At 41.6% G+C, this 21,977-nt stretch overlaps 1 long non-coding RNA gene across 2 annotated transcripts in view; it reads left to right on the forward strand.

The window, feature by feature from the left end:
- LOC141548441 (uncharacterized) overlaps positions 1 to 21,734 on the forward strand; it is a 54,097-nt gene extending 32,363 nt beyond the window's left edge. Inside the window, exons 3-4 of one of the 2 annotated variants that reach the window (XR_012483947.1) lie at positions 2,586 to 3,315; positions 21,120 to 21,734. This is a non-coding gene — a long non-coding RNA (uncharacterized LOC141548441). Of the gene's footprint in view, positions 1 to 2,585; positions 3,654 to 21,119 lie in introns of those variants that run through there. The other variant, XR_012483946.1, reaches the window with a different exon arrangement.
- Positions 21,735 to 21,977: the final 243 nt, after the last annotated feature.

Below are 21,977 nucleotides of genomic sequence, written 5' to 3' on the forward strand. Positions count from 1 at the left end.
TCAATAAATGCTTTATCGACTTGATGACTAGCCATGTGACCCTACACATAGCAAGTGCTCAATGAATGCTTAATTGCCTTGATTAGCTGTGTGACCTTGGCACACAGCAAGTGCTCAATAAGTGCTTAATTGCCTTGATGATAAGCTAAGTGACCCTGGCATATAACAAGTGCTCAATAAATGCTTTTATATGACCCTGACACATAGCAAGTGCTCAATAAATGCTTTATTGACTTAATGACTAGCCATGTGACCCTGAACAATTCCTTTCATTTCTCTACAAAACAAAAGAGCTCAGACCCAGTGAGCCTAAGGTCCCTTCTAGTTCAGCCTCAGTGATCTAATGCTCTCTGAACTCTCTTGCCAGTATAAAGCTTATGATATGAATATTAAAACAATAACAGTCTAACCAGGCTTGCTGCATAAAGCAGAAATCAGAGAGCAGCTCCCATCAGGGGATTACTTCCTTCTGTGCAATCAGGCCTCCCAGAGATATCTCCGGGCTGGCTGGCTCTCCGTGTGCTGGCGAAAGTACGCCGGGAAGGCATCCTGTGTGTGATGAAATCGTTTTGCCACAATCCCAGCTCCCCTGGACATTTTCTGAAAGCTTTCCGAAGCTTCTGTGCACCCTCACCCCAAATCTGGCTCGATTTAAACAGTCTTCTAAAGCTGTGGCCTGTTTACTGGGCATTTTCCTAAATGACAGAGGAGGAGAAAACTGGTAAAAAAAAAAATATCCTCTCGTGCCCTGGCCCTGCTCAGCCCCCAACCCTTGTCTGGCTGTGTGTAATGAAGAATGGGGTGGAGCTCCCCCCATGATATGATTGGGAACTGTTCTCTCTCCCCAGGCTCCTCTGCAGTGTTGATGATAGTGATTCTGAGGTATCTGGAGGGGGTGAATTACATTCAGAGGTGGAGGGAGGTAAGAAGGCTGGTGAATCCTGATGAGCTCACTCTTTTTACCTGCTCTGAGGAGAGGAATTGTTCAAAGGAAATGTGCTTTGTCCTTCCTGTGGAGGATCCTGGGAGCTCACATATATTATTATAGAACTCAGAAGCTTTCTAGTCCCACACTCTGCTTTAACACATCAGGAAACTGAAATCAGGGGGATTGTGATTTGTCTAAGCCAATAAGCAGCAGAGCTGAGAATCATAGGGTCAGAGTTCTGTAACACCTCTAAGCTGTTGCTCCAACTTCCACATGGACCTGCTGGCTAGGTCACTGGAGGGCAGCCAACTGCTCCTGCCCTTGTGATTCTAGTGGTCATCCCGAGGGATTGTGGTTTCTAATGCTACTGCCAACGAGCCGGTGGGCTACGGCCTGTATTGAGTAATTGATGGATATGGATTAGCTTTTGCAAAAGGAATTTACCAAGAGTGTAGGATGAGGAGAGAAGTTATGAAAATAGTCCCCAAACCACGTACGTCCCTCTGTACCCACTGTACCCTGGGGAGAGTGGGCTCAATCTGAAAGCACACAGGTCAGCTACATGGCTAGAGGATATGTTGGGGCATTCTTCCCTTTGAAGGTTCCCCATTAAATTTGCTTCTGGGAATATACTGGAAATGGACAGCTGATCCAGTTCCTTACTCCATTTGATTGCTGGGATGGATCTAGTAGGTTGCTGCCCAGGAACTTCCTCTCCAGACTCGGTTACACTACCTCTCATCTCTAGTGTTCTCTGCCACCTACTGCAGTTGGTGGGTGGACCTCTAATTGTCATGCTGACCTTTCCGAGGTCACAGCATCGTGACCTAGTCAATTCTACCTTTGGATCTTCCTTCACCTAAAACAAGGGAAGAGTATACAAAAGAAAGAGGTACCATAATACACTTGGGGAGATGGAATGGTTGAGCAAAAAATAGGATAACCTATCCCTCCCTTCCCAGGAAGCTCATGGCAAGCCTTCTCACTCAACTGCCACTAGGGGAAGAGAGGGAGAGATTATCCCTGCCCTCACCAAGAACCCTTCTATATGTATTCTCAGTTCTGACTCTGTGGTTAATTAGAAGATTCTCCATCACAAATAGGTTTAGAAGAATTGTACATGTTTAATTTACATTGGGGCAGCTAGGTGGCACAGTGGCTAGAGCACCAGCCCTGAAGTCAGGAGGAGTGATCTCAGACACTTGATACTTTCTAGCTGTGTGACCCTGAGCAAGTCACTTAACCCCAATTGCCTCAGCAAAAAAACAAAAAACAACAACAACAACAAAACATATTGGATTACTTGCTGTCTAGGGTGGGGGGGAGAGGTAGGGAGCGGGGAGCATAAGGTTTTTACAAGGGTAAATGTTGAAAACTATCTTTGCATATATTTTGAAAAATAAAAAGATTTTCCTTCACCATGGTACAAGTCGCTCTTCGTCACTCATGGCCAGAAGTTCGTTTGCCAAACCTTCATGACCACTGCACCTCCACAAGGAAGGGAAATATGGGCATCCTCTAAGGACTTGCTCTTCTTTGGCCAACTGTCCCATTATAATAGGATCTTGGATTTAATTATGAGATTCTAGCATTCATATAGAACTTGAACGTTTGCAAATTGCTTTACAAATAATATCTCATTTGATTCTCACAATAGGCCTGAACAATGGACCCATTTTACAGTTGAGGAAACCAGAAGACGCCTAGGCTGAATTTGAACTCGAGTCTTCTAGATTCTAAGATCAACACTGGGTTAACTACCTTATTCCAAAGTGCATGCAATATGCAACAGAGTTTTCCCAGGTGGAAGAGTGACTCCATCGGGAGAAACACGGGAATGATGGTCAAGAGCAGGGAGTCTGGAGTCTGTAGCCTTTGTTCTTTTTCTGGGCCTCGCTCAAAAGGTTTGGAGTCAGGTGTGAATCTTAGGCTAATGGCCATGGACTTACTCAACCACTTGGCTGTTGAGTTGATGCCATATACAAGAAACTGCTGGTAAATATTTAACAAGTGACTCCCTCCTCCCTTCCCAAAAACAAACCCCAAACTATTCAGAGGACATACTTCTAAATTGAATCTGAATTCTTAACATCTTACTTATCACCTTCTCAAGGCAAGACAATCCACAGAATAATAAATCACGGCCATGTTTGCTGATTCCATGATATTAACACTCACAGTGAAAATAGAAGAATTGACTCTTGGGAGCTAGAGCCTGGTAAGAGCTGCCTCCAGCATCTCCCTTCCCTAGTATGGAAACTGGTGAGCGGTCCACCTCATTGACAATTTGGGATTAACGGATGGAAATCTGATAATCTACAGATGTGACCCAGCCTTCCTTATTTCCAACATGAGGATGAATTCTGTTACCCCTGGCCTCCAGGACAGTGAGTATACAACATGGCACACGCTTGTTTGTTCAGTAAACAAAGTCTGAGCTTCCCTAATTGTCCCATAGTCCTTCAGTCAACCTTCACTCTGAGTGGCCTTTGGTGGGTTCTAGGATGTAACTGGTGGCCATTCCATCTCCAACAATGGTCTCTGGTCAGTTTTTGCAGGACGAAACTTGATAGTAGAGAACAAATTATAACTGACCATAATGATGTGGCTTCTACTTTTGCAACCCCGGCATAATAAAGGCCTAAACTGCCAGTGTGGCCTTTTTCTGAAACAATACTCAGAACAGCTATGGGGCAACTGAATGAGATCACCATTTGGGCAATGAATACCATCTTTTTTCTTTTCTTTCAATAACAATAAACATTTATAAAGTATCTTTTGTGTCTGTGGCACTGTGCTGGGCACTGGGAGAGATACAAAAGATAATTTAGGCCCTGACTTCTAAAATACTTAACAGTCTAGTGTGTTCTTCCAGCTTAGTCCTTCCAGGCATGAGGATTAAGGGGGAAAGAGCTCACCAGAACTCAAAACCTGCAGGAGGTTGCCAGCATTTAATCAGAACCATTTCATTATTGTTTGCAGGAAAGCTAAATCTGGTCAAGGTAGTGGGGATGGCTGGGCCAGCCCCCAGCTTTAGGTAAAAGAGCAAACTCAGTTTGGAGTATTTGCAGAGTGATAACTCGGAATTGACGGATGGAAATCGGATAATCTACAAACGTGACCCAGCACAATGCCTTCCTTATTTCCAATTCGAGGATTAATTCTGCTACCCCTGGCCTCCATGACAGTGAATATACAACATAGCACATGCTTGTTTGTCCAGTAAACAAATTCTGAGCTTCCCTGATCTTCCCATAGACCTTCAGTCAACCTTTACTCTGAGTGGCCTTGAGTGGGTTCTAGGATGTGGCTAAAATTCACCCAGAAAAATCACCTGATAAATGGCTCTGATTTGAAGGGGAAAACCTTCATTTGCTTCCCCTTTTCTCTATTCCTTTCCTTTCCCTTCTTTCTGAGTAGATAGTGTGCCATGGTGGGTAGGGCACTGGGTTGAACAGGATATTTGGGGTTCAAATGCTGCCCCAGGCTAGCTATGGGACAATTGGGCAGGTTGCTTCCTCAGTCTCCTCATCTGTAAAATGAATGGCTTGTATTTGGGGGCTCTGGCTTCATGGGCTATTAAGACAAATGTGGGAGTCCTCCCCTGGTCTGGTTCCTACAATGAAACTATGGAGGCATGAAATTCCATGAGAATATACTTTGTTCTAATGACTTCACATAAAAATATGACTGCCTTTTACCACGGTGATTTCAGAGAATGACACCTGAGGTGAAAATCTTTTTTTTTTTTTTTTTTTTTTTTTTTTTATTTATTTTTATTTTATTTTATAATTATAACATTTTTTGACAGTACATATGCATTGGTAATTTTTTACAACATTATCCCTTGCACTTACTTCTATTCAGATTTTTTCCCTTCCTCCCCCAAGCCCCTCCCCCAGATGGCAAGCAGTCTTATACATGTTAAATATATTACAGTATAATTTAGATACAATATATGTGTGTAGAACCGAATTTTTTGTTGCACAGGAAGAATTGGATTCAGAAGGTAAAAATAACAGTTTACATTCATTTCCCATTGTTCCTTTTCTGGATGTAGCTGGTTCTTTCCATCATTAATCAATTGGAATTGGATTAGCTCTTCTCTATGTTGAAGAAATCCACTTCCATCAGCATACATCCTCGTACAGTATCATTGTTGAAGTGTATAATGATCTTCTGGTTCTGCTCGTTTCACTCAGCATTAGTTGATGTAAGTCTCTCCAAGCCTCTCTATATTTCTCCTGTTGGTCATTTCTTATAGAACAATAATATTCCATAACATTCATATACCATAGTTTACCCAACCATTCTCCAATTGATGGACATCCATTCATCTTCCAGCTTCTAGCCACTATGAAAAGGGCTGCCACAAACATTTTGGCACATACAGGACCCTTTCCCTTCTCTAGTAGTTCCTTGGGATATAAGCCCAGTAGTAGTATGGCTGGGTCAAAGGGTATGCACATTTTGATAACTTTTTGGGCATAATTCCAGATTACTCTCCAGAATGGTTGGATTCTTTCACAACTCCGAGGTGAAAATCTTAAATATAATACTGCCTTCAATAGCGTCCGAATCAGAGGGTCTGGGTTCAAATTTCTGGTGTTCCACTTAGCTGGCTGATTTTGAGCTAGTCAGTTGTGAGTGGAGTGTCTTCGTCTATAAAATGTAGGCAAGTGGTATTGCATGGTGGAAAGAACCCTGATTAGCTCTGGAGTCCAAGAAGCTGGCCAGTCCTGCTCATTACACGTAATTACCCATCTAACCCTGGGAAGTCACACTTCATGCCCAGAGTCATAGATCTAAAGGAAAAAGGAACCTCCCAGGTCATCTCATCCAACTCACTCATTTTCCTTGACTCAGGGTCTCTCCCGTTTCTGCCTCCAACAATAGGGTCTTTCCTAACACCTGAGCTCAAGGGAAGGCCTGAAGCCCAGGGGCCAATGGGTGTGAAGTGATTGTCTCAGAAATGTTGTTATCCGCCAACAGATTGTTATCTGACAGACAGCATTGTTTGTGGAACCACTCTCAAGGACAATGGCCTTAGGATTATTGCTACATACATGCTAAACCACATCATCCCCCCTCAAGAAATTGGGACCCAAATTTATTTGGGTGGAGGGACAAGGTCTCTTTTCTTCTGGAGCTGCTCCAGGCTGAGAAGGGATGTAGAGCCGGTCCTGCCTAGCTAAGTTCAGACTGAGGAAAGGAGACTTGTGGCTTGAAGATAGTGACAGCAGGCATCCAGGGGGTGCTGAGTCTCAGAATTAGGTAACCGGTAGTATTCAGGTTGGACAAGGAGTTGGAAGCTCATGGCCTGGATCCTAGACAAAGTTCACAAAAGGTTGGATGACAGTTAACATGTAAATGTGAGTAACAACACCCTTGCAAGTAGAAGCCTACCCCTAGAGAGTAGGGTCATTTATTAAAAAAAAATGTCTATATCACAGGACACATAGTAAAAACATGTTATTTCCACATTAGAATAAATATAAAAATATATTTGTAGATATATATAAACTTATATATAAATATAAATAAAAGCTTATAATAATATTATATATTATATACAACATAATGAATATTATTAAAAGTTTATAATATCACATATTGTATATAATAAAATAAATATTAATAAAAGTTTTAAATATATATCAATATACTTATATACAAATAAAAGTTTATAATAATATATTATATACAATATAATAAATATTAAAAGTTTTTATTAAAATAAATAAAAATAAATATATATCTTCTCTCTATATAAAGATAAATAAAAGTCGAATAAAAATCAGCTTTTTCATTGATGTATCACAAAGTATCCTGTTAAGTTACATACTTCTAAGAAAACTGATTGCACTAAAATTGTCCAACTAAACCACACTGAAGGTGTTTCAGATTTTGTTTCAATAAGCAATGGACTAACAGGGCTCATAGACAGTGTATCAATTTAGGGAAATCCAGTTCATTTTAGAGAGATGCATATCTTATGAAAAACAATACTGGGAATTTGGTCAAAAAAAAGGAAATGATAAGATTCTGGCTTTAACGCCCATGTCCTACACCTTCTCCATCTCTATTTATCATCCTAGGCAATGCATACTTGTGCCAATAAGATTTTTCAGTCACATGACAGACAAGATGGAGCATGAGTGAAATCTATACTATGAGGGGTCCGTAGGTGGTGGATCGCTTGATCTCAAGTTCTGAGATGCGATAGGGTTAAAGTTAGCAGGGTATCTGCATGGTGAACTTCCAGGAGTGGAGGGCCACCAGGCTGCCTAGGAAAGGGTGGTCCAGGGAAGAAAAATGGAGCTGGTCAAAATGTCCATGCAAATTACACTGTTCCCTACTGTACTTTCAGCCAGACAAGAGAAGGAGATTTGGATTAAAAAAATATTCTCAACCAAAAAGGACTGTTATGTCCATTAGACTCAGTTAACCAATTCAGGAAAATGGTTTGGTTGTAAGATTTGAATAATTCATATGTTCAAAACACCTTTAACCCTAATCAGTCATTCCAGAAACATAGAAATCGGTTTTGAAGGGCCCCTAGAAACCATCTTATCTATCCTCTATATTCAAGGCATGAATGGCCTTTACCACACCCCAACAAGCCATTCTCCAGTCTTCGCATGAAGAACTTTTGTGTTAGGGGAGGTACCCACTGTTGAATGAGGAAGACAATCCAGAGATGGATAAGACCTTCTAATGAAGGAAAGCTTTCCACAGTACGTTAGGAAAGACTTTCAGTGATGGGCAAGACCTTCCACATCGATAAAGATCTCTGGTGACAGAGAAGACTTTGAGTGATTGGAAGAATTTCTTTTGGAAGAATAGTGAAAACCTCTAGTATCAAGGAAAACCCCTGTGATGCTGAGGACTTCCATATTGGCGGGCTTGTTCTTATTTTCCTCAGTTGCCAAAAGATTTTCAACAACAAGGGTCAGAACAGAGAGGGGTTTATAGTTATCCATATCCTCCATTTCTCACATATTCTGATTAATCAGGGCTTTTCAGTGTTTAAAACTCTCTTCTAAAGCATCAAATATGTTCATTCTCCAGGGGACCTTTCCTGGTCATTTCTAATTTCATCAATATCTTTGTGACGGGCAGAGGTCTGAGGTTGGGGTGGGGGAATTCTATTCATCTTCTTTTCCTGTCCGGGTAATTATTGACCTTCCTTCAAGTCCTTGCTTTGATGCTATTTAGCTTTGCCCCCTCCCCCATGCTTTGCTGTCCAATATCTGGGGCTGGTTTATTTGACTGTTTTTTTAAACTGTGCTGTTTCCTAACACATTGAGGGTCCCATGTTGGGTCAACCATCATCTTTATTATGGTTTTCAATGTGGCCATTTTAATTCTCATCTCTCAGTCACTGGGACTTCTGAATGAACTACCCCTTTCCTCTACTCACAAAATGGTGGAATGGGCTTGAGCAAGGGCAGTGTGGTGAGCAGTTAAAACTGCCAGACTAGGAGGCAGGAAGCCCTGGGTTTAAAATCCACTTAAAATTTTTGTTACCTTATTTTTTTGAATTCAATAATATTTTATTTTCCCCAATTACATTCAATCACATGGAATATTTTCATGATTCATTTTGGTAAGATTTTGAATCCCAAATTTTTCTACCTCCTTCCCTTTCTTTCCTTCTCCCCAAGACAGCAAGTAATCTGATAGTTAAACATACACAATCCTTTTAAATGTATTTCCATATTTTGTCATATTGTGAGAGAAAAATCAAAATAAAAGGGAAAAACCACAAAAAAGAAAAAATGGGAAAATTTTCTGCTCTGATAGGCATTCAGGCTCCACAGTTCTTTCTCTGGATGTGAATGACATTTTCCATGCAGAGACTATTGGAATTGTCTTGGATCACTGCATTGCTAAGAAGAACCAAGCCTATCTCAGTCGATCATCACATAATCGTGTTACTCTGTACCTTGTTCTCTTGATTCTGTTCATTTCTCTCAGCATCAGGTCATATAAGTCTTTAAAACTAATTTCTAACACTTATTGTGTGAGTATGGACATATTACTTAATTTTTCTGAGTGTCCGTTTCCTCATGGGTAAAATGGGGGCTAAGAATACCCATAGAAAATAGCTCAAAGGATTGTTGTGAGGCAATGAGATAACATTTCTGAAGTTCTTTGTAGACTTTAAGGTATTGCTATGGTTATTGCCATCTCTATTCCAAATAGCTTGATTAAGATGTTTCAGCCAGTTGTAAGACTTGGTGCTTTTATCAAGTTCCTGCTGTTCTAGATACTGAGGATACAAAGACAAAAGTGATTTAAAGCCTACCCTTGAGGAGCAATCAGGGAGACCACATCAACACAGAAAGGTACATGCAAAGTATGTCAAGGCAATCTTGGGGACTGAAGTGAGGGCGGAGCTCTGGAGAGAGGGATCTCACTGCCAGCTGGGGGGGGTCATGAAGGACCTCCCGCAAAATGGTAGCATTAGAGCCAAGTTGTGAAGGAAATTAAAGATGGCAAGTTAGGGTTAGAGGTATGGAGGACAGCCAATGAAGGGGGCAGCAAGGGGATGGGAGTGTCTAAGCAGCAAAGGACCCTGGATGAATAAAACAGCCTGTAAGGTCAGGAATTGACCTTCTTTTCCATATATAATAAATATCTGTGGAATGAATGAATGAGGGCCTTATTTAAGATAACAGTTGATTACCATACAAAAGAGAAGAGCAAGGAGAGTCCTGCTTTAAGAGCATATTAATTGCTCCACCCTGCTGAGTAAATTACTAGCTGGTGACTCTGGATGGGACAAAGATGTAGCAGATGCAATTTTTACCCATCAGCCTTGGGAATTTGGCACAATCTCTTCTTTGACCAAAGGAGATACCAAACAATGGCACTTGGAATCCATCTCATAAACTTGGGTTGAAAAGGTCAGAGGTTAGAGATCTTCAAGACCAACCTCTCATATTATGAGGGAAGAACTTGAAGGGGGATGGGACTCATTCAAAGTCACACAATGTAATAATCAAAATTCCTCCTGACCCTGACTGTTTTTCAGGTGGGGCCTTTATGAACCAGCCAAGGAGTTTGGAAGAGGGGTTAGGATTGAATCTAGCCCCCTGGGGTCTGTTGGTCATTCTGGCCCAGGGGCTAAGGGGCAGTCCTTCTAAAACCATAGTGCTCCCTCATGCTGTGGCAGTGTGATTAGCTGGTTTCTAAAGGCGAGTATACAGCCACTTATCTCTGGGGCTTTGGAATTGGCAGAGTAGGGGGCCAATCTAAACTTTTCCTAGGGGAAGCCTCTTTTTTCAATTACCGTTGGAGTTAGGGGGATGGCACTTTTGATTAAAGGAACATTTGGGTAGAGTCAGAAGACCTGAATCTGAATATTGATTCTATGACTTACTTAAACCTCAATCTTCTTATCCATAAAATGGTCATAATACAACTGATGCTGCCTATCTCAGGGTCGTAGTAAGCAAATGTCTAGACAGGCCCTTATTATCGTGGCATACTCTGGGGAAGATGGAAGGTGCTACAGAGTCGGGAGCTATCAAGATTATTTGTCCAGAGCTGGAAGAGACCTTAGAGGTCATTAAGTCTAGTCCTCTCATTTTACAGAGAAGGAAACTGAGGTGCAGAGTAATAAATAGGAAACTAGATCCACAGGTGGAAGCAATCTCAAAGGCCATCTCTGCAAATTCTTCATGTTACAAAAAGGGAAACTGAGACTCAGGGGCATTCATAAGCTCCTAGATTTAAAGTTGGAAGGATCGACAGCAGCCATCGAATGCAAACCACTCATTTTTAGGTGAGGAAAGTTGCTGAGGCCCGCCCAAAGGCACACAAGTAAGAAATGGTACAATAAATGGTTCAGTGATTTGAACCCAAGTCATCTGGGACTAAATCTGGGAGAGACTTGCTGAAGTTTTATAGAATATCTTTAGCTCTGAACTTCCCTGTATTGTCGTAATTGAAAAATGGTCCTCTATAGCTGATCCTGTATACGAGGAGGAGTCAGAAGAATCCAGCCTTCAATAACTTTGCTTCTCTGAAATGGGGCAGAAGGGGAAGGAGGGAGAGAGCTTGGGAAAGAGGGAGAGTGGGTGGAGAGAAGGAGGAGGAGGAGGGAAGAGAGGTGGCAGGGAGGGCAAAGAATTTAGACAGGGCTTCTCTTCCCAAAGAGCAAGCTTTATCGAGAGGTTTGGATGCTTTCCAAAGAGCACAAAGGCTATGAATGAATACAATGAACAGCTTGTAGAGAAAAGCCAGATGTGAAATATAATCAAATCTATTTGCAGCTGCTTTAACTCCTCTGAATGATTGACAGCCTTGCAAGTACAGTTAAAACAAACAAAAAAATTCTAAGTTTAAAAATACCATTCCAAATTACTGAAGTCACGCTGCTGCCTACTTAAGGTAAAGCTTACTGCTAAATTAAGAATTAGAGCTGTGTGTGTGTATGTGTGTGAGAGAGTGATAGAGACGGAGAGAGTCAGAGATAGAAACAGAGTGATAGAGACAGAAGAGAGAAAGACAGAAAGGAGAAGGTTGGACAGACAGAAGTGAGAGACACAGAGATAAGAGAGAGAGACAAAAAGAGAGACAGAGATGGAGAGACAGACAGGGACACAAAGAGGCACAGAAACAGACATTCAGAGAGAGAGAGAGAGAGAGAGCATGAGAACACACATTTTCCTCCTGCTTGGGCCTTTCTTTATGCTCTCTCCTCCTGGTTGTGGAGGTGGGATGGGGGTGTGTGTGTCAGAGGTTGCCTAGTACATAGTACAGGACAAAACATGTTGGGTTTTGAGTCACAACACTTGGTTCAGATTCTGCATCTAATGTTTATTTTGTGACCTTGAGTCAGTCACTTCCCTTCCTGAGCCGCAATGTTTCTTTCTTACACAGAAGGGTTCATTGGGGAATCCCTTTAAGGGGAAATAATTTTAATATAAAACCCAATAGGCAACAGTAAGTAATAAAATGAAATAAAAACAGTACAGACCCTGCCACCATTCTTCTTCTTCTTCCTTCTCTTTGTTCACTGTGTTCTTTCAGGCAGCTCTGCCTCGTCCCATGGGCAGGTGTAAGGAGAGAGTGCTAGTCTAGAAGACCTGAGTTTGAATCTCACCTTCAGTTCTTACTAGGGATTCTGGGAAGTTCCCTTGACCTTTGCCTGCCTCAGTTTCCTCATCTATAAAATGTGAATAATAATGATAATAGCACTTAACTCAGAGTTGTCCTGAAAATCAAAATGAAATACTTAATTTGGGTAAAGTGCTTTCTAAACTTTAAAGTGCTATTTCTGATTCCCTGTTATTATCAGAAAGTTACCGGTACATACGGTGTAACTGTGTGACTTGGGGCAAATCACTTAACTTGCTAGTACCCTAGAGTCTAGGCAGCTCTCTAAGACTATTAGTTGCAAAGCAGGTGAGACCTGCTTTGGTAGAAGGAATTTCCTCATCTGGGAGTTCCATATTCCAATGAAATCATAACTCTAGTCCCTGTTCTATTACTATTATTATTTCCCTCTTGGAGAAGTGACTTTATGAATGTGGGTCTTTTATGAAAACTTAATGAAGCTCTATACCAAGGGGAACGAAGCACATTTGCTTTCTCCTTGAAACAGCAAGGCCCCTCCACCAACTGCCTATTAATAGCTTTTTGTTAGGGCCCTTGCTTCCTTCTGAAGCATCCACAGGAAAAAGGAGGCGAGGAGGAATGGCCGATAAGATGGAAAACACCTTTGAGCTTTCTACCTGAGCTTTGACACTTAGGGAACAGGCTCATCAGCACCTCAAAAAAGGACAGCTCACTATTATGGCAGCCAAGAGAACGGGAGAAAGGGATATGCTAATAAATGTTTAACAACCAGCTTCAGGATACATTTTTAAGTTAAATCTGCATTATTAATATTTTCTCCAACACTTATTTAAGTCTAGGAAATTAACCAAATAATAACTCAATCTATAAGCCATCGAAACTCTACTTTGTAGCATTTCTTGACTTCTGGGGTGTAATGATCATCAGTGTAATTTAATAGTTGGTTCTGGAAGACTGATTGAAGCTGGTTCCAGCACATCTCTTTCTTCAGCAGTTATATATCTGGTTCATCACAAAGAGAATTGCCTGAAAGACTTGTCCTGAATGCTTCAGTGTCAAGTTGCAGGTGGGGAGGGTGGTCATAGAGCTGTTCTGTTAAATAGCTTCACTGAGCTATAGACGGTGAGGTGGGAGCTCATCATGTTTACAAAGGATCTCAAACTGGGAACCAGCTAATGAATTGGAATAAAGAAATAGGGCTCCTAAATACCATAACTGGAAAGAATAGTGGCTGAAAGGTGGTACGATAAAGTTTTATGGAGACAAGTGTCAGTGTCTCCACCTGAATTTTTTTTTTAAATAACTTGGCAAATAGAAGATAGGAGGAGCATGTTTAAACAGAGCAGCCAAAGCTAGGAGGAAGAGCTACTTCACAAAGGGACAGAATTACAATTCAACAAGATCTTGACAGGCATTAGTAACCTTTAGACCGACTCGAGTAAGATGAAGCTGAATGGAGATAAATGTCAAGTCTCATATTTGGGTTCCAGTTTTGGAGGGTTTTTTCTATTCCATAAGAATCACAAAGAGAAAGCACGATTAGATGGCCAGAGGAAGCTCTGATGAATATGATAGACCTGTAGGCTCAGTAAAAGGCAACAGGTAATACAGTAAGCAATAATTGTTAAGGTGAGATACAGAAAATAGAGGAATCCATCCTGGTATGGGCAGTATTATGTTCACTCCAGGATACTAGGGAATATTGATGAGCTAAAGAGAGTCCATAGGAGAGTGGTCAGGACAGTGAAGGCCCTTGAGGCTATGCTATAGGAGGTTTGGCTAAAGAAATGGGGGCATTGAGGCTGGAGAAGTGAAGACTCATGGGTCAAGCATGGGAACCAGCTTTAGATCTGAAGCTGGTTCCCATGCTTGTCCCATGAGTTAATGGACTGTCTGTAATGAGGAAGAGAAGGAACTAAATTGGTTCTGGTTGGTTTCAGAGAACAGAACTAAAAACAAGGAATAGAGCAACTGAGAAGCCTTGAAGTTAAGAAAATCAGCGTGGATGAGAGCTGCCCCAAAGTAGAACAGGCTGCCTTGGAAGCTGGCATATACTCCTGCCATGGACGGTCGGCAAGCCACTGGGCCAGATACCCCCTAGTGAGTATAGGTGGCATTTGATGATTGCTGAGATGCCGTTCAACTCTCAAATTCTGTAAATTTGTGAGGCTAGCTAATGATACCTGTGTAAAAGACGCATTGGGTTTTATTAGATTGCTGCCTCAATTGAATTTAATAAGCATTTATTAAGCTCCTACTATGTTCCAGGTATTGGCAAATCAAAATAAGAATTAAATCCTCCTGGACATCAAGAAGCTTATGCTATTTGAAGAAATCACACACATAGAGTAAAGTGAATACAAAGTCTATGCAAAATGAAGACAAAGTAGCTTTGAGGTGGGCAACACTTATAAGTGAGTATATGTATTAGAAGGCGGCTGTTCAATTGAATCTGAAATGAAGTTAGGAAATCCAAGAGGTGGTGGGAAGGGACACCATGGGACAGCCTGTGTTAAACATGGAGCTGAGAGATGAAGTATTGTGAAAAGGCAACAGCAAATGGTTCCATTGCTATGGTGAAGAACAATGGGAAAATCAGGTCGGGGAAAAAAATGGATTGGGAAGGGCTTTAAATGCTAAACAGAAGAGTTTTATTTTAGAGGCAGTGGGGAGCCACTGAACTGAAGGTCCTTAAATTGGGGAAGAGCATCGATGCATCCGAGTTTTTCCACGTTGTTCTGGTTCAGCCAACATTGATGAAGTGTTCATAGTGTACAGAGGCATGAGCTGGCAAAGTTTAGCTAAGCCACGCGTCTACCCTCACAGAAGCTGCGGTCTAGCTTTGTGTATAGGCTACACTGAGCCATTCATATTGTAAGGGTCCTTTAAATGGGCGGACACAGTGCATCGGGAGATTGAGGCCCAGAAGTAATTTCTGTGGATGTTAGGACTGCCTTGTAGGTGAGATCTTGGCCACGTTGAGATAGCTTCGTAATGGGTGACTCTCTCGCTGATTGGCTGTGTGTGAGACCTCACAGGCCCTTTATTAGCCCACTGCAGGCAGCAGTTGCTCTCTTTAACCTGGCGCTCTTCACTCTGGGTCCCTAGCCTGGGTGGCCAAGCCAAGATGGGTAGCCAAAAGAGGTAAGGATTTTGGTAGTGAACACCTTTGCAGTCTCTGGTTTGTGGGTCAGGAATAAAATAATAAGTGACTGCTGATACTTGTATGGCCCTTCTAAGTTGGCACAGCACTTTAGAGCCAAAATCTATTCAATCCTCAAACAACCCTAGGAGGTAGGTAAAGCAGGTATTAATATCATCTCCATTTTGCAGATGAGCAAACTGAGGCTCAGAGAAGTCACAAAATGGCAGGTTTAGAAGCAGAAGGGGCCTTAGAAGAATCTAGTTTGACCCTTTCGTTTTATAGATGTGGAAATCGAAGCCCAGAGATATCACATGAGTTATTCAAAGATAAACACCCAGTAAGTATCTGAGGTAGGATTTGAACCCAGGCTTTTCCTGATTGGTAATCTGGCACTCTAAGACATTATGCCGTATTGTCTGATGGACTTTGCAGGTCTGTGAATAAAATAAAGCTGATTGGTGTGTGTGTATGTGTGTGTGTACACATACACATATACCAACACACAAAAATATGTGTATTTATACACATGTATACATGCATATATACATACATATATATATACATATACACATATATGTATGTCTATATATGTAAGTATGCTTGTATGGCCGCTAAGTGGTATAGTAGAGTGCTGGACTTGGAGTTAAAAAGGCCTGAATTCAAGTTTAACCTCAGTTAGTAGCTGTGTGACCCTGGGCAAGTCACTTAACACTGTTTACCAGAGTTTCCTCATCTGAAAAATGAGCCGGAGAAGGAAATAAGAACCATTTCAGTATCTTTGCCAAGATAACTCCAAATAGGTCACAAAGAGTTATGAGATGACTGAATAATAACAAAAACAACGACGATTGGTATACATAGGGAGGTATCCTAATATTCTGCCCTGTGCTCTAATCCAAACTGAGTTCATGAACCAAAAGGCCTCCCTTTCCCCTCAATACTATAATGAGTATTAAGAAGCCTGGGAAATCAAGAAATCTGCCATGCAAAGCCCAATTGCTCAACTCTGCCCTTCTGCCCCCAGCTCCCTCCATCGTTCTCAGGCCACTTAGTACATTCCGGTCAATGTAACCAATACTGCAGATTCAGCAGCTGGGAGATAAGCCTTAAATCTTTGTAATCATTCCTTGATTGGCTGGAGCTCTTCCAGCTCACAGGCCATTGGAGGGCCCCTTTGAGAGCTTCACAGCTGTTCCAGTTTAGTTCATGGATATTTATGTAGCTGGCTTTTGAATTACCTCTGAGGTGGTAGGAGAGCTTCTCTTGACACTATTATTTTCCCCAAAGGTCCAAGATTCTGGGAACGGTCATTCTATGACCTATATGCTGGCTGTGATGATGTGATGATTTGGGGGACCAAGCAAAGCCTAGCTTCTGTTTCCTGTTCTCTGCTTTCAAAAGGACCAATGAGACATAGGCGTTGGTTAGTCAGGCTATCAGATGCCTTGTCATTACTACAAAGCTCAAGGAAATGTGGGGAAATTTTTGAAATCGTAGATGCCAGAATCCAACCTCAATAGCTGAATTATAGAAGACGGGACTATGAGCAGTGGTTAAGAGTTGCAGTGACAGATTTTGACTTGATTTAACTGTAACCTTTATATAAGAGGTTCCCTGGTAAGTCAAATAGCCTAAGACAGTTTTGAGACCTTTTGCTTTTCTTTGACTGATATCTAGTTCTAGTCAAGTTGTAGCTAGGAATATCAGTATGGGGTGCTCATCACATCCCCTTACAAGCCTTCAGGTGCAGAAAGCACCAAACATAAAACAGGTCTTAGTTATACAGTAAAGAACACAGAATGAACTTCCATCTGGCAAAGCAGACATTTTGGCTGAATAGGCAGCCAAGAAACTTTTACCTTTCTTGTTGGGCCTGTGCTTTCCTCTAGAAAAAAAATACAATCATCAAGAGTATCGCCCTTTGTGGGACTCCAAGCAAGGAAAAGAACTGTGTTCTCTAGGGAGTCAAGGGATGCCAGTTTCTGATGAGCCACTCTCTCGTACAGACTTTTATAATGCATGTGACCTCTCATATTAAATCTTGTTAATACTAAGTTAAACCCTATTAACACTAGTTGAAGTGAGAGGCAAGATATAAAACCAGTTTAGTAGCATTCTTTCCATCATTGCTACTGCCTAGGAGTCTGTTCTACATTCTAAGACCTCTTTCGGCTCCTGACAATCTTTGTTCTATGTTCTAAGGTCCTTCCCAGCTCTGATGTTTTATATGTTAAGGTTATTATTGGTTCTGACATTCTATGTCCTATGTTCTAAGTTCTTTTCTAGCTTGGACACTCGCTATTCTCAGGCCCGGCTCTAACCATTCTGTGTCCTAAGGTTTTTGTCAGCTCTGAAATTCTCTCTTCTATATTCAGAAGTTCCTCTCAGCTCTGACATTTTATGATTCTATATTGAACACACATTCCTTTTCAGATGAGACATGCTTTAGAAATAAATTTTAAAATCATCATAGTGTGAAGTCATCTCTCTAGAGACAGGTTTTCTTCTTTTACTTTCATTTGTTTCTAAGGTAATCAAAAGCTCCTGACCTGTAGCAGCTCCCTTTTATGCCTCCTTTCTTGATTTCCCTTGGCCTTACTGGCCCTGTCCTGGCAACATCCATAAAAATAAAAGCCCTTCAGAGGAGGACTTCTGACAGTCTGCCGGGCACAAAGACTTCCCCAAGTGACATGGATTAAGACTGAGGCCTGTGGCTTTCATTTGTGTGACTACTTTGGGTAATTAAAATCAGTCTATCAAAGCAGTTCATTTTGGGGGGACTGATAACTCTTATTAGACAGCCCGATGATTGATCCATTGATTTTGTTACTCTCCTTCTTAAGCCTTAGGAAACCAAGTCCCCATTCCACTTAAATGTGGGAAAGTGGCCAATCTATTGGCCCAGTGAAGGACCAAGTCTTCTGCCATTTACTCACCTGACCCTTATTTATTTAATCTTGTTATCCCAGGCAAAAGGAGGGCCATAAATTTATACTGTTTAAGAAAGAGAAAACATCCTTTTGCTGAAAGTCTATTCCATTCCTTGGGATTCAGCAGAATTAAGCTAGAGTAGAATAGATACCAATTGACCTTGTGAGTGGATGTGACCAGACAGTAGACTCTAGCTGGGTTTTTCACGGCAGAAGGTAGGCCCTGATTTGCTGTCCCCAAGGGCCAGATAGATCGAATAGTAAGCCTCATTTGGCTGAATCATGGAGTGGGTATGGCCAATTGGGTCTTTATGGGTTAACCAACGAGGTATCCATCCCACCCTACGTATCTGGTGAGTGGTCATGGGCACTGAAAGGGCCAAAGTATTCAAGGTGGTTCCTTATGATTTCCTGTCTCAGAACTGGCTAGATGAATGTGCCCATCTTATTTCCCAGCATTGTTGTGAACCTCATAGGACATCATAGCTGTAAAAAAAATTTCTGCCAACTTTAAAGCACCATCTAAACAAGTTCTATTATTATTACTGAAGACTCTCCTACCGCTAACATTCTGTGTTTTAAAGTCTCTTCCCCCCAGTCATTCATTATCTGTTCTCTATTCTAAGCTTCTTTAGCTTTAACATTGGTTATTGAATATCAAGCCTTCTTAGTCACTTGGCAATCAGCTACTGGCCTGGCCTTCTGATATTATCTTTTACCTTCTGGAGACTCTCACTTCTCTTGCTTGGAGATTTCCTTAATTACAGGCACTCGATACCCATCTTAGACAGGGATGGGTAATTAACTGGGTATCATTGATGACCTTGGGTGATTTGAATAATCCCATCCAAGTGCTAAAGAGAGAGCTAAGAGAGAAGTAATGAGGATACTTTATGCTGGCTTCTGAACCATATTCCCAGTCACTCCTTTATCATGCATGCATTAAGGGCCTACTATGTACCTCAAATTATTTCTAGACACTTGGGATAAAGAGACAAAAGCCAAACTAACAGTTTCCCTTGAAGAGCCTACTTGAGAGGGTTGGTGGATACCAATATTTATGTGGTTCAGTAAATACATTTAAAGAGTAAATGCTTAGTATTTTTCATAGGGGTGGCAGTAACAATTTGGGGACTGATGGTAATGACAGACCCTTGAAGAACTGAGTCATGAAGAAAACTCAGGATTCTAAGAGGGCAGGTTGAGAAGGCAATTGTGGAGGGGGGTGGTAAAGGGACAGCTGTGCTTTAGAAAGATTATTTTGGCAGCCGTGTAGAGCACAGATTGTAGAGAAAAATGGAGGAAGGGAAACCAATTAAAAGGCCATTGTAATAGTCCAAGTGAGAACTGACGAGAGCCTAAAAGAAAGTGGGGGTCACGTGAGCAGGTGAATGAGAAAAAGACATAGAAGTGGAAATTAGTAAGATGTGATAACTGGTTGGCTATACGGTGGAGAGTTTTGAATCAACGATAACTCCGAGGTTGTGAGCTTGGATGACCAGGATGACGGTGATTTAGGGATATTCAGTAAAGAGTTTAGTTAGGGCAAAAAATGATGTCATACCTTGGAGCTTTAGATGGCAATAAAATGTCTAGAACATGTGCAGTTCACCTAGGACTAAAGCTCAGGAGAGAGGCTAGGGCTGGCTATGTCCATCTAGGAGTCATCTGCTTGGAAATTATCATCGCACCAATGGGAGATGATGAGAAGGAACCGCCAGGTAGATGGGAGGAGAGCCAAGAAGTAGTGTGCGCAGGAAAAGGGGATGCTCAGGATGTCAAAGAATGGGGAAAAAAGACTCAGATTTTACCCTTAATGTATCATTGATAATATTGTAGAAAGCAGTCTCAGTTGAGTGATGCAGTGAGAAGACAGTTTGGAAGGAGTAAGGAGAGGAGCGCAAGTATAAGTAGCATGTGTAGACAACTTTTTCTAGGCTCATATGACCTTAGGTCTAGAGCTGAAAAGGAACTCAATGGTCATCTAGTCTAACTTCCTGGGTTAGGAGATGCAGAAATGCCCAAGGGGATTGTGACTTTCCAGAGAGCCTCACAGCAAGAGAGAGGATGCTTTGGTCCAAATTTCTCCCTGAGATATGCTCCATATATGAGTGAGATAATTGAAAGCAAGCATCTTTGATGGCGAATATGTCAGTAGTCTTGTTTCTGTCTGCACGGCCCTATCCATTCATTGCCTTTATTTGGCCAAATCCAAGTGAGCTCAGCCCCTTCCTTCCTTCCTGTCTCTGTTGTCTAGGCTTTTAAGACCTCATGTTCTCTATCACTGCTGCTCTAAAGCAAGCTGACTGACTTTGGAAGGACAGGATGCAGTCGAGAGCCGGGCTGACCTTTGAGCAGCATAATGCATTTGTGATCAATATCGTGGCAAATTCATGGGGACAATTTTTTTTTTTAAATTTCATCTGCACCATTAGCAATTATGTCTCCTGTCTGACCGGCGCCCAGTGCTGCCCAGTCAGGTGGCCAGGAAGAGCTGAACAGATAAAATAATTCAGGCCAAGTCCCCTGGGGCTGCCAACCTCTGTCTGAGAGCCATCATCCATTTGGAGGAGATTGTGGGGGAGAGAGGAAGCCGTGGTTGGAGAAGGTAGGGACCGGAGGGGGCTGGTGAGGTTAGCATCATCCCAGGGCTTTCTGTGGCTGCTCACATCCTACAGAAGCACTGGCCCGTATATTATTGTGCTCGAGTCCTCTGGGCAGTGAAACCCAGTGGCAAGAGTTCTCATTTTAGAGCCAGGAGACTTAAGTTGGACTTTGGGCTCTGGAACTTACTAGCTGTTTGACCTGAGTGGGCAAGTGCCTTATTCTTTCATAAGTCATCTTCTTCATTTGTAACGTCAGAAAATAGCATCCCTCCCAGCCTACCTCAAAAGACTTTTCTTTCATCAGGAAAGTGTTTTTCATTCTTGAAAGTCTATAGAGATGTGAAATATTCTTCTTGAGCTTATAAGATACAAATGCCCTTCTGCAGTTAAGCAGACTGTGTTTAATTTTTTTGTTCCAGGGACAGCCCTTCAAACACTTGTCATACCCTTCCTGATGGATAGAACACTGGACCTGGAATCGAGGACACCTGAGTTTGAATTCAGTCTCCAACTCTTCTTAAATATATGACCCTGGACAGATCACCTAATCTATTTCCATATCTACAAAAAGAGGGAGTTGGATTTGATGGTCTTTAAATCCCTTCCAGCACAAAATCTGTGTTCTAATGCTTGTCTAAACCATCTCTCTGTTTCCTTCAAGTGAACTTCTTTTGTCATGGTTTTTGGCCTCTTCTCTGACTTGCCTCCACTGAAATCTAGACTGCTGGAGGCAGTCCCTAGATATCTCCTAAACTAAAAAGGGAACTCTGTGTGTTACCAATGGGAGGTCTGTGGAGGACAAGACTGATTTTCTCTCTGGTTTCTCTGCGATTGCTCTGGCTCAGTCCTGGGCAAGGAATATGTTATACTTCTATTGGACTCTTTCAAATATTAATGTATAGGGAAAAGCAGAAGATAGGAATGGCATGACAGAGGGAGAGGAATACAAATCCTCGCTTTTCCCCCAGTGCTATGGCCATAGTCTGATGGATAGACTTTAAATTTATCATTGATTGTCCACTTAACAGCTATCAAATTAGTCAAAATGGATACTTGCTCATTATTGGCTTATACTGATCTTATTTCTTTTTAGTTTTTTTTGTTTGTTTTTGCTTATGGCATTGCTACTACTGGTCCAGAATAGAGATACTCCTAGAAAAAAGAGTTCAAAAAGTATTCAAGAAGACAAGATTCAATCCTGAGGAAGTTTGACCCCAAAGACAGAATATCAGATTTTTTCCTCTTATCTTTCTCTGATTCATGCCCCTAGTACATAA

This window comes from Sminthopsis crassicaudata, chromosome X (genome assembly GCF_048593235.1).
Source record: "Sminthopsis crassicaudata isolate SCR6 chromosome X, ASM4859323v1, whole genome shotgun sequence".
In the NCBI taxonomy this organism is placed as follows: domain Eukaryota; kingdom Metazoa; phylum Chordata; class Mammalia; order Dasyuromorphia; family Dasyuridae; genus Sminthopsis; species Sminthopsis crassicaudata.